Source organism: Hemicordylus capensis, chromosome 5 (genome assembly GCF_027244095.1).
Source record: "Hemicordylus capensis ecotype Gifberg chromosome 5, rHemCap1.1.pri, whole genome shotgun sequence".
In the NCBI taxonomy this organism is placed as follows: Eukaryota; Metazoa; Chordata; class Lepidosauria; order Squamata; family Cordylidae; genus Hemicordylus; species Hemicordylus capensis.
This window is the reverse complement of record NC_069661.1, coordinates 214,781,254-214,794,426: the sequence shown is the minus strand read 5'-3', so window position 1 is coordinate 214,794,426 and position 13,173 is coordinate 214,781,254. Positions and strand designations below refer to the sequence as shown.

General features: G+C 44.5%; 1 long non-coding RNA gene and 1 other non-coding gene across 2 annotated transcripts in view; both read right to left on the bottom strand.

Annotated features, from left to right (window-relative positions):
• LOC128326118 (uncharacterized) overlaps positions 1-3,034 on the bottom strand; it is a 33,927-nt gene extending 30,893 nt beyond the window's left edge. Inside the window, exon 1 of the long non-coding RNA XR_008307850.1 lies at positions 2,725-3,034. This is a non-coding gene — a long non-coding RNA (uncharacterized LOC128326118). The remainder of the gene's footprint in view (positions 1-2,724) is intronic.
• A 9,822-nt stretch (positions 3,035-12,856) lies between these two features.
• Positions 12,857-12,928, bottom strand: TRNAA-UGC (transfer RNA alanine (anticodon UGC)). The gene has a single exon. It is a non-coding gene; the product is annotated as a tRNA-Ala (tRNA).
• Positions 12,929-13,173: the final 245 nt, after the last annotated feature.

The window sequence follows — 13,173 nt, the reverse complement described above, 5'->3', positions numbered from 1 at the left end:
ATGCTGGAGTACACAACAGTTTCTAAGCACTAAAAGTTAATATTTGCAGCTCTGGCCACAAACAGTAATGCCTAGACACTTTCTGCAGACAAGTTCCCATGCAACTATAAAATGTTTCCCACAAAAGCTAAGGTGAAAGAACTTCCAAGTGAGCATCCAGCTGATGATGACCAAAATATCAGTCATTCCACAATCCCATCCACATATTACTCTAATTCTAACTGGCAACCTAAACCAGTAATTTTGCCTTGGTGAAGCCACTATAATGCCTGTACATGACATCATGTGTATATAGTAATTAATTTGAGAGCCACTGCCCTGGCTCAGACATCATGGGAAACTCATTCCATAAATGAACCCTGAAAGGCCCAGGCAAACATATTCCCCCATGTATCCTGCAGAAAGAGATTAAAACTGAAAGCAGACTATTTCAAAGCAAGCCTAGCTCCATTCGTCATCCAAATCGGCGTACTGCGGTTAGTTTTAACTATGGTTTGTGCATAAAATAGGATCTGGAATCAGAGTTTAACAGTCATTTGTTTGAACAAGCCATAGTTAACATTGATCACTGTTCCTCAAGTTTGGATAACACAAGGAGCTGTGGAGAATTTAAAATCAAAAGCAGAAGCTTTTGATCTCCTCCTCTCTTTTGGCATGCCTGAAAGATGGAAATGGGGAGTGCACAAGCCAATGGCTCTTCAGTGTTCACTCACATAGCAGGAAGGCAAAGTTTTCCATTATATACAAACCAGGATATTATATCCAACAAATAGAGCTGATCTCAAGTCTAGTTAAATCCCATCTCAGCTACAGATTCTTGGACAAGTAATTATGTGTCATCCTCAGTTTCTCATACACATATGGGAACAGCAGCAACTTGCCTCAGAGGGTTGTTTCAGGGTAAAGGCAAAGATTATGAAATTAATTTACATAAAATCTGTGGTTAAGACAATCTTGAAAATAAGATTTTCGTTAACTGCATACACCACATCCATTGCAGAACAGAGATACTTAAAGTGGACAGAGACACATTCAATGTGGCAGCAGCAGATAGCAGGGTCAGTGGCAGATTCCAGAATCCTATTACAGGCAAATATCTCACCCCAAAACACTGATCTCGTCCCACTCATGCAACTGGCAGAGCTTTTCTTCTACATACAGTTGTTATTTGTAATAGCTTGCCAGCTATAACATCCCAGGCAGAAACGTGTTTGAGACTCATAAATGTCTTCAACTTTGTGATCAGAAACAGATTAAGAATATGGCTGCCTACACAGTTCTTCCAGTAATTGTTTCACATCATCATTCATATCTAGAAATTCTTCATCCTGAGATATTAACAATGTAATCCTATGCTTGTTTACTCACAAGTACTGTTAAGATCAGTGGGGCTTACTCCCAACTAAGTGTGCATAGAACCTGAAGTGTTAGAAGAGAAAAGTTAGCACCGGGACACATAACTGCTAGGCTGTTTAAGGCACAAAGACAAGAATGTAATTCATACTGTTGTGTGTAGAAAAAGAAAACTGTTGAGATGGGTGTGGAAGGGAAATCCCAATGAACAATAGCTGGAATTCTTCCCGCTTTAGAATGCCTGCCAGACTTTGCATCCTCATGCACTATCTGCCTACTGATACTATATATCCAGCACACTTTATCTGATCTACTTGCCCAACTGAAGCCCAGAATTCCTTATATACCTTTCCCCAGATTTGAGGAGGACAGTGTACAGGAAGCCACACTCTGGGATATCACTCATGAAAATAAAAGGGTGGCTACCATACAACAGATTTAGCATGTGAACCTCTCACTACAGAACAGAATGGAACTATAGCAGTGTGAAGACACGGGACTCATCAAGCAAGTCACTCTAGTGTCTGATAACATTCCACAGAAATATGTATTCCTCAGACACATTTGAAATGCTGGGATACTTTTAAAATGCAATCGGAGTGTTCTGGGAAGGGAACTGGCTCATCAAAAAATGCATAGTTGTATAAGGTGGTGACTAGGTTTTGGGTTTGTCAGAAGAAATAAGTCACTCCAGCATATACCTAGAGCAAAGAGAATGCGGCAGCTTAATGATGGCGAACAGAGAAAACAAGGAAAACGAGAAGCATGTTACCGGTAAGAGCACACAGAAGGTGGCATGACAGGACAGAGGGAGCGTGGGGGAAGGCGGAGGCAGAAGCCTGGGGGTGGGGGGGAGGCAGAAGCCTGGGGGCTGCTCGGGGAGAGGGGATAGAAAAGAGGACCAGCACTACCTCACCAAAGGAAATCTGGAAAAGGAGAAGATGGGGGGAATCTCCAGTGTCCTGATGGGGAGGGAGGAAGAAACCAGGATGCGGGGGGGCACGCCACAGGCACGTCGACTGAAGAGGCGGCCCGTCATGGGAGGGGTCGCCAAGCTGTGACTCACTGCAAAAGGAAAGGGGGGGGTGGCGACCGGCCGGGGCTGCTTTGGGAGAGACGATTCAGATGAAGGGCGCAGTCCGGGACGGATTCACTCCAGTCTCCTAAGACCATGAGAAGGAGGAAAGAGGAGGAGGAGGAGGAAAGACCCGCCGTGCCCCAGCCAAGGCCAGGTTTCCCCAGTGGCCAGGACAACCCCGCTTCGTGTCTGCTAGAGGGGCGTTTCCCTGCCCCATAGATGGAAGCCAGGAGCCTGCCTTGCACGTTTCTTCTCAGCCGAGGCCGGCCGGCTTCAGTCTCCCAGCCACTGACCTGGTCACGACTCCATCCGAGCTGCCGGTAATCCGCCGTCCTGCCTAGCCGGAGTCGCCCATCAAGAGAAAACTTGCCCCAGCAAAGCAAAGCCCCGGCCTCACCGCGCCACCGGCTCGCCCCTCACAGCCACGGAAGCTCCCACCCACCCGCTCCTGGAGACTGACGGGCCGCGTATCCAATCGACACGAACGAGGACCAATGAGCGACACAGGCAGCCGTCAACTGCTGTCGAGTAAGTTGGGGCTGCTGACAGAGCGGGGGCGGTGCGAGCGGGAGGAAAAAGAAGTGGGCCGGGTGCTAAAGGTGACTGAAGTGGGAAACAGCCAATGAAAAGATAGAAATTATGTCATCGGCAGTAGGCGAGGAGGGAAGGCTCGGCACTTTGGCGGAAGAGAAGGAAGCGGGGAGGGGGGGAGAAGGAGGCACTTTTAAAGAGACAGTGCACCCAACTGTGGAGTGAATTGTAACTTCCCTGCAGCATCTTTAAGAATAAGATGCATATTTGTATCTTCGGCTACATCCGTGGAAAGTCTTACACAGCCCCATCCGACACGACTTAAAACTTCCAAAGAGGCAGCTCTATTAGTCTGTGGCAGCAAAACCAGAGTACTATGGCACCTTAAAGATCAACAACACATTTATTATAGCATATACTTCCGCAAACTAGAGTCCTCTTATTTCAATGCTAATACATAAACGCTTATGCTATCATCAACATGCTGACCTTTAAAGGTGCCATAGGACTATTCGTTGTTTTTGCAATACTTGAGAATGCTACATTTCATGCACACCCGTATGAAGTGTCTCGCCCCAACCATTCCACTGAGTGAAACTTCCTTCCAAGTTAACATGCTTAGGGTGAGTTCGCGGATCTGCATCTCACTGTCCTGTGGATAGGGCAAGATGCCATGGAAAACACTTTTACTTTATTTCCATCACAGTGGGAAGCATGTTGTATATACATAACAAAAATACATCTCTGGAACTTTGAAGCTTGCACGCTCTTTTCCCGTGGATGGGGCGCAGCTCAGTGGCAGAACTGGTGCTTTGTGCTCCCAAGGTTCCAGGAGCTATCCCTGACATTTTTGCTTACAGTATTCTCAGGTAGCAGGGGTTGGGGAAACCTCCGTCAGAGACCGAGAGAGCTACTACCTGTCAAAGCAGACAGTCCCGTCCAGGTAGTATTAGCCTGTCTTGTACATTTGTGCTCCTTGCTTCCCCTCCCCCAATGCTGATTCAATTAAAAATATAAGCTGAGGTCACTTTGCTATTCTTCACATGAGCCAGAATAGTTTGAGGAACAATCTTTCATGCACTTATTTAGGGCTGGTGCCCAAGAGATTCCTCTTCAAACAAAGGGCCCATTGAATAGACTGTGGCTTTCTGTTGGGTTAACATACTTTTCTCTGCATGTGTGCACATAGAAGACATAGAAAGTGAAACCCAGAGAAAGCACTAGTGTTTAAATGGGACCTTATAATTTGTGTGTATTTCATCATGCAATTGCTTTCTAGCATGCATCAGCACCAGTAGTTCCAAAATTAAGACTTACCAAAGGTAACTTCAAGCCCACTGTTTGCACACAGGGAATGCAGTCATTTTATATTCTTTCTTGTATAGCCTTGGAGGATAAGACTTTACTGAAGAAAATGAGAAGCCCACTCCAGAGGTCAGTTAAGACCAAAAGCTTTATTACCCCAAGGTGTGCAAAGAGAGAGATGCTGCTTAGTATTTTAGTACTGTGGTGGGAGCTCTCCTGATCATTGCCCCAACATTTTTTCCAGATGTTCCTTGATTAGACTTATGGGCTGTGTACCATGTCTCTTCAAGTATTATTGTTGGATGGCACCACAAGTGGTACTCTCAGGTATGGATCTGTTTACTTCCCTTGCTTCATCCCCTCTAATGTGGACCTGGTCTCACTCCATGTTCTGTTAGCTTCTGTTACATTTTACTGAGTTGCCAATCTTTGTTAGCCTTTAGCAGTTTTCTTGCTAGTGCCACATAAAAACACAGAATCAAACCTTTGTATTCTATTTGAATTCAAAATAATAATCAATCCTTGGTTCTGCATTCTCAAGTACTAGCATAGCATAGGATTTCCTCTCAATCCTCAAACATGTAATGAATAGTGGAAAATATCCCCAGTTAAATCTATCACTTTCCAAATACAGCAGATAAATTAAAAGATATTGAGGAAGAAATCAGCATTACGATATTCCAGGTATACAGTCCAAGACCCAAGTTTGAGAAGTCCTGCGAAGAGAATTTCTGCTCTAGATGATGCTATAGTACATAGCAAGTTTATTTTTCTGACATCCTATGACCTCTAGTGGTCATGCCAGACAAACTCTCCTGTGCAATTAAGAAAAAATTATATATATATACACACACACGCATCAGTTATTGGATCAATCATGGGGGAAATAAAACTAAATGTTATTGTGTATCAGTATCTGGTATTTTCTTTCATCATAAATCAGCAACATAGTGAGAATCTCTGCACCGAAATTCAAATAATTCTGCACCACCTTTAAGGCACAACTAATTTATCACAGCTACTCCTCTTTTATGAGACTGTATTTTAAAAGCAAATTGATAATTCCCATTATTGTGGATAAGTTCTTAAAATAGCTATTTGCAGAAGCATTCGAGCTTAAATTAAAGAATAAAAATAAAACCTATCTGCCCTGGACTTTATTTTTTGCTAACACACACACACTGCTGCATGTAAAACATCATGTGCTCTAACTACACCCTTCCCGTAAGACTTGCTGCAATTATTCCAATATTAAATAGGAGGTGCTTTAAGTGCTGTATAGATAACAGTTCAGTCTCTGGCTTCTCCAGGTAGTCCTAGGAAAGACCATTCTCTGAAATCCTGCAGAATCACCAAAGTTCAGTGTAGACCAGGGGTTCCCAAACTGTATTGCTCCAGATTTTGCTAAAATACAACTTCCATCATCCCCAGCTATAATTTGTTGTGGCTGGGGAGAATGGGAGTTGTATTTCAGTAACATCTGGAGTACCGCAGGTTGGGAACCCCTGCTGTAGACAAAGCTGAGCTAGGTGGAACCAGTATAAGAAAGCTTCATATTCTAAACTTATCATAATATTATAGATGAGGGACTACCAGCTGAGAATCCATTTGTCTTGGATTTAGTCCAAGGACTTCCTGACCCATATCATGGTCACAACACCATACCAGCTCTACAATTTGTTCTAAAGCATTTTAAAAATTAGGAGGTCCCACCCCACCCTTTCTCTGGAAGCCCACTTACCTCCTCAGAAGATCTCTAAGTCAGAAGAAAACATCCAGTTTCCTCCTAACACTGTTTCAGAAGGAGCCAACAGTCTTGATAGCCAGAAGCTCTATCATGCTGGAGGTGTTGACCTCAGCCCACAGCTCCAGAGCCATCCACACCCAAAGAAGGACAGGGAAAGAGCCATATCCTGAAAAGGTTCACATGGCACCACTTCCTAATATATGGTAAGCTCAGGCCATTTAGGGCGTTCCAGCAGCTTGAACTATGCCCATAAAGCAAACAGGAAGCCAGGGTACCTAATCAGCTATTGGTAAAATCTGTCTTCCTTATTTGTTGGGTAAAGGTGGGGAAAAATTATATACCAACTGCAGTTTCTTCTTTTCAAGAACAGTCTAATCCACTGTAGTGATTAAGCAGTAGGAACAAGAATAATTATGACCAGGTCATTATTATCTTTCTAGGAAGGAACCATATTAGCAAAACAGATATATTTTCTGTTTTCTACAACAGAATCCTACAGAAAACACTACTTGCCATAGCTGTGTCTTTGGCATCCCAGGAGCAAGGTCAGATTTAGAAGTTCTCAGACCTTAGAAAAGTCCACAAGTGGCAACTGAAGGTTCAGTTCCAACACAGGGTAGAACGGGTGGAGAGCAACAGCATATGTGTTGCATATACCACATACCACAGGGTTGTTGTGAAGAGAACCTTAAGTATGTAGTACACCGCTCTGGGCTTCTTGAAGGAAGAGCAGGATATAAAAAAATATAAATAATAATAATATGTGGTCAAGACAGGTGAGGTTCAGGTTCCAGAGCAAGGAGACAAGAATCAAAAGGATCAGAAGTCAAGAGTGTGCTCAAGGAGCTGGTGGTCAAGTACTAGAATAAGCTAGCACAATAATCTGTGCTATTACTTAGCAAGCTAAGTGGCTCAGAGTGAGAAACCAGGAGCAAAAGTTATAGAGCAGGTGTGGGCAGATCAAGGTTTTTGGGAGTGGTTTGTTTGTTTTTTGCACCAGAGCCTTGATAGACAGCATAAAACAGCAGCTTGGGGAGGTAAAATCAGTCACAGAATGGTGGATTTTGGAGATGAAGACAGTCACAAAATAACAGCTTGTACAAAATATGACCTTGACAGAATCAGGGATTTTAACATCAAAACTTATGAATTCAAGGGAAGTTTTGCTGCAGAACAGAAGAAGAGCAAGAGAAGCTGCTTCATGGGGGAAGAAACTGGAGATATATATTAATGGGATGGGAGAGAAAGCAAAAACAACCCTGAGCACCCAAAGAGAGATTACAGGTTGTATGGCCATGCCCCACCCTCAATCATCCAGTCAAATTTTAGTATTGGTCAGAAGTGGAGAAGGGAGAAAGAAACTAAACCAAACCTCTGAGAACTACCTTCAGAAGAACCCAGTACTAGCTACTGATGATAGCTCCTGAGATACCTAAGGTCCACCTGATATAGAGCCAGTCAGCTCCTCCCTATTGGTTCTCCAAATCATCTGGATTAACTACAGTGGAGCCGCAGTGCCATCTTTGGCCAGTATGGGATAGTGCTAGTGTCAACGTTCAGGCAGTAGTATTAGAAGCCATTCTGTTGATGCAGAGAAAGTGCATTTAGGCCCAGCTGCCTGAATCTGTGGTTTGAGTTCCCACCAGACACCTTCTAAAAGCACTTCCTCTTTCAGGGATGGTAAAGTGTTACATCAAGTGGATTTCGACTCCTGGCGCCCACAGAGCCCTGTGGTTTTCTTTGGTAGAATACAGAAGGGGTTTACCATTGCCTCCTCCCGCACAGTATGAGACTATGCCTTTCGGCATCTTCCTACATCACTGCTGCCCGATACAGGTGTTTCCATAGTCTGGGAAACATACCAGCAGGGTTTTGAACTGGCAACCTTCTGCTTGTTAGTCAAGCATTTCCCCGCTGCACCATTAGGTGGCTTTTCAGGGATAGTAGAACAAATAAATGTAACAGTGGCCACCAGATATAAGAATCCCTTTGTCATCTAGATGTAGCTTCAGTTCGTAGCCTCTTCAAGCCCATAACAACATCCATACTCAGAGTTATCATCACCCAACGAGCTGGGTGTCACCAGCATATTAACAACACCATACTGCCTGAGCTATTACTTCTCAGTTGTCAGGAGTTCTGATGAACCCAACAAGGGTTGGTTCTCACAATCAACAGCTGGGGAGGAGGAGCGTTCAAACAGGCTCCAAGGCAGCCCCCTTCATGCTCCTGATAAATGGTCATGTGTCAGCAAAAACTGAGGTAGGAGAAGGGGCAAGTGATAATGTGCTAGCACTGCTCAGGGTAGGGCAGTGCAGGATGTGCTTTCCCCCCACCTTTGATACAGCACTGGGTACATGATGCAGGTTGGTTGCCAGCACTGTTACCCCGATTGCAGGTAGCACATGATCACATTTCCCTCCTCCTCCCTCATTTTTGATGACAATTTCTCAGAAGCACACACAGGGCTTGGAATCTGGCTAGGCACTCCTCCTGCCCAGCTGTCAGTTATGAGGGCTAGCCCTAAGGCTCCATGGCTCCCTGCAGCACAGCAGTATCCCAAGGAGCCCACATTGGAGCTGAAGCACTTGTGACTTTAGGTGTGGAGAGAGCCTTGGGGAAATTAACAATGGGAACACCACCTTTTTGCCGCCTCTTCCCTCCAGACTGTGGTGGATTCTTATTCAGTGCACACACAGCATTCTGAAACCTGCCACTTTGGAAAAGGGTAAAAAAAACCCTTCCAGATCTGTGTGCATGCATGTGACCTGCCCAATTGAAAATTAACACTTCTTTATACTTTGAGTAGGTTTTGAGCTGGCACAGGTGTGCAAAACGTGTTTGTCATGTTTGTTCCTTGCCTGCCCTTATAGGACTTGGCACTGAATGCCACGTTGGCACCTGCATTACAGCAGAGGGGGGCAAGGTGGAGGCATGATGGGACACTGATGTGTGGCTGCTCACTGGACAGCAGCTGCCCCAATTTAAGGTTCACACCTTTGCTCTTCCACCTGAAAGCAGAGTAAAAAGAACAGAAGCATTAAGCGTGTGCTGCCTGTGTGGGAGATCATTGAAGGAAAATTCTGTCAGTACAAACAGAAAAATACTGGCAGAAACTTGGTGAATTTAGAATGCCAGAAGATATACATCAGGATCATGGAGCCTGAAAAGCAGGAATTCAAGGAGGCAGGACCACACAAAGCAGGAGGAGACAGAAAATCAAGGTGACCTGATTCCTATTGCTTTCAAACTTGTGCAGAAATCCCTGATGTTGAGCCCAGCTCTTCAGATAAAGTCTGGATTATGGCTCTGTGGTAGCCAGGACACACTTTATCTTTACTTTATGCCCGAATTAAACTCCTCCCCCCAAACCCTGCCTGACAATCTGCATCCCTTCTGTATGTTGCCATGCCTAGCTCTTGAGTGCCTGCCTCAAGCTAGCTGAAGTCCTCACTCTTTTACTCTCAGAGTTATCCGAGGACTGTGTCCCACCTAGATCTCTACTTTGGCAGAGACACCAGCTCAGCCTAGAACAGGACACAGGTTGGCAGACTTCAGCGTAACTGATCTAAAATGAAGGTGATGGTAGATTGGAGGAAAGGCCTACCAAACAGTTTCGGAGCTCCTCTCTGTGTTACAGATACCTGTATGGAATGTATCTATACCTGTACAGGCACAGGTATAGATAGAGTAACACAGGCACAGCATACAAGAGCCCTCGGGTTCAGACATTCCACATAGACTCTAAGAAAGAAGACTGAGAAGAAGCACACCTGACCTAAGACAATATACAGCTCTAGCAAAGGAGGGGATACAGTGGCCTTAATAAGAGAACTTATTGCTATTGGCCTCCTTGCTTTAATTTTGACCTGCACCCTTCATCCTCATGCTATTGGATATTGTCTCAGCCAACTCTTATTATACAGCTCCCTACCTCAAACTTTTACTTCCTGCAACCCAACTATCTGTTTCACCATATCGGCAAGAACTGGGGGGGGGGCGGGGGGAGTTGTTTCTAAATTCTGACGAGACTGCCCCCTTGATGATGGGAACAGCCCTGGATTCCCCCTCCCACTCAAAGTTCCATCCTGACAATAGCCAATGTAACTTATACCAACATGGAGCCAGTATGCTGTAGTAGTTAGAGTACTGGACCACAGCTCTAGAGACAGAAGTTCAAAATCCTCATTCAGCTATGCAACTCACTGAGTGACTCCAGGCCAGTCAGAGGGGCGTAGCTAAGGGAGAGGGGGCCCATGTTCGCCCCTCTCTCCGGAAGCCCCTTGGAATGAGGGAAATGATGGGAGGGCAAATAGGGAGGGGTGGAGCTGCGGGACCCTCAGGAGCTTGGGTTCTTTGAGCCCACTCACTCAGCCAATCACTTATCTCGCAACCTAGCCTACCTCAGAAGGATAGGGTTGTCATTAAATAAATCAACCAATATAGATAAAACTGTAAAACAAGTAACTTTATTGAACAATTGAACCACCTCAATGACTGAGTGAGTTCCGAAAGCAAGGCAGATTAATAGGCTGCCAACTTTCTTATTCAAACAGTGCTCCTGTGCTTTTAAGAGCACATCTTCCCTCAAGTGGGGACCCCCCCCCGAATATGACATTTTAGCATGCCCTCAAATTACTATTTTATTATCTTAGTTTGGATAGCTGTATATTTCCATCAGGATCAGAGGGGGCATGTCCCTGATCACCAGCTGTTAGGGAACACCAATGGGAGCAGGCATTGCCCTCTTCCCCCCACTTGCAGGCAGCTGGTTGGCCTCTGCATGAAGCAGAATGCTGTACTAAATGGGTCTTTGACATGATCCAGCAGGGCTTTTCCTTACATTCTTGTGTTTCTGGGGAAATGCAGTGCTCATCGGTGAAATGTGGTTGAAATTTAATCAGGAAAAGCACTGCCCCCACCCACCCCAGTATTGTGATCTCTCTCAATGGCAATTGGAAAACATCATCTGCAGCTTACAACATGTCCTGTCTTTGTTGTTCTGAAGAACTAACTTTGAAGATGAAAATCAGATTGCATTATAAACTCCACTTGTTATAACAGCAGGTGGTTTAGCTTGTTTCCCTCCCAATATGAAGCAATAAAAGTGTCCCAGTCTTGCTTAGCTTCTCATATGATGAAATCTTATTCCTCACTAGCTAAGTTTCACAACAAAATTTGCTAATACAATGAGATTGTGCAATCTCTTTCTACCAATTAACACAATAATCGGCACAATTAGGCATGAAACTGGGCAGTCAGAAGCGTAGAGCGGCTGGCGGCGGCCCGTGTGCAGCTGCAGCCACAGCCCCCTGGCCTTCTCCTGCATCTGATGTCAGACGTAGGGGGTGGCTAGCCACGTTTGGAAGGGAGATCGATTGGCCCTGCTGCGTTGGCAGCTAAACCAGGAGCGGCTCTCCCTGCCTTTAAGGCAGGGAGAGTCACTCTGGCCAATGCAGCATGGGCCGATTTCGGTTCTAAACAGGGCTGCACAGCCCCCTTTATTATTGAAATAATGCCCCACCCCCCGTCTGATGCCAGATGCAGTCTGGGCTCACAGCCCGGATTGGTGACAGCCTGGGTTCTTTGAACCCGTTCGCCCAATGGTGGCTCCGCCCCTGTGGGCAGTAGAGAAACCCAAATGTTTTCTATTGCGTGGTGGCTGCACATGGAAGTGGGACATATGAAAGGACCCCATCCCAACATAATTCGCTCTGCGTCATTATAGAGAGATTAATCAGCAGTTGCCACCAGCTCATCTGGTGGCCACTAAGGGACAGGCTTTCTCCATTGCTGCCGTTGGGCTTTGGAATGAGCTCCCTGTTGGAATAAGAGTCTCCCCATCTCTAGCAACTTTTAAAAAGGCACTGAAGACATATTTATTCACCCAGAATTTTAATTAGATTTATAGTTTTAATACTTCTAATGCTGGGTTGTTAATGATTTTAATTTTTAAATTATTTTGTTTGATTTTAATTGTAAGTCATCCAGAGATGCAAGTTTTGGACAGTATATGTTAAATAAAAAATAAATCATGTTTTTGGAGGACAGTTTGACAAAAGCATGCTGGATGCAAGCCAATTGAAAATTAAATCCCTTTGCACAACTCAGTACCTCCTTTTGACAAATTCTAAAATGTCACCATGTAAGCTGGGAAGTATCTGAAACCGCCACAACTTCATTAAAAACAGGCATGAAAGTGGTGTTTTGTTTGTACTTTAATAATTGTGTGTAGATTATCTGCTTAGTATATATCCCATTGACATTTTAAAATATTTTAGGTTATTAATAAAATGTAATGATATACCAGGTGTAAGTACTATAAGGGACTTTGATCTGATAACAGCCCATAAAACTAAGTGTTGAAAATAGGAGATTCCCAGTAGTAGAAGTAAAGTGTCTGAAAATAATTAAAGAATTCAGTTACATTCACTGAGTGTTGAAATTCCAAACCTAAACAAACCACTCCACCTCCAAAAAAATAAAATAAATGGCTATACTAGAACATTTCAAATGTCTTAAAGGACCATCTGTGGCATCTAAAAATATTGCTGGAACAAGAACAGCTATAAAACTTCTTGCTGCAGAGTTTAGGGCTTCCATATAAGCACTAATACATTCTAGCAGCTTGCATGGATAAACCTCCAGAAGTTACAAACTAATACAAACAAATTAAGTATTAGAAAAAGCATGTTGCACTTTTGAAAAATCTGTAAAATAGTAAGGAGCGTTGGAAACTGTTTTATACTGAGTCAGGCCCTCTGCCCATCTAGCTCAGTATTGTCTACTTTAACTGGCAATAGCTCTTCAGGCTTCTGACAGGAATCTTTCCCATCCCTTCCTGGAGATGCCAAGGATTGAACCTGGGACCTTCTGCATGCAAAGCAGATGCTCTACCACTGAGCCACAGCCCCACCCCTTCTTTCTTCCAACAGGCACAGGGGTAGGCAACCTTGGCTGGCCAGCTGTTGTTGAATTATAACTCCCATCATTTGCTTCTCAGCTCCAGGCAGTTTTGGATGACACAGATTATTTAGATCCTTTCCAGACTGGCTTTCAGGTGGGCTATGAGGTTGAGACTGCCTAGGTTCGCCCGATAGATGACCTCTAATTGGCGCTCGACAGAGGGAGTGTGACTCTGCTGATCTTTTTGGGTCTC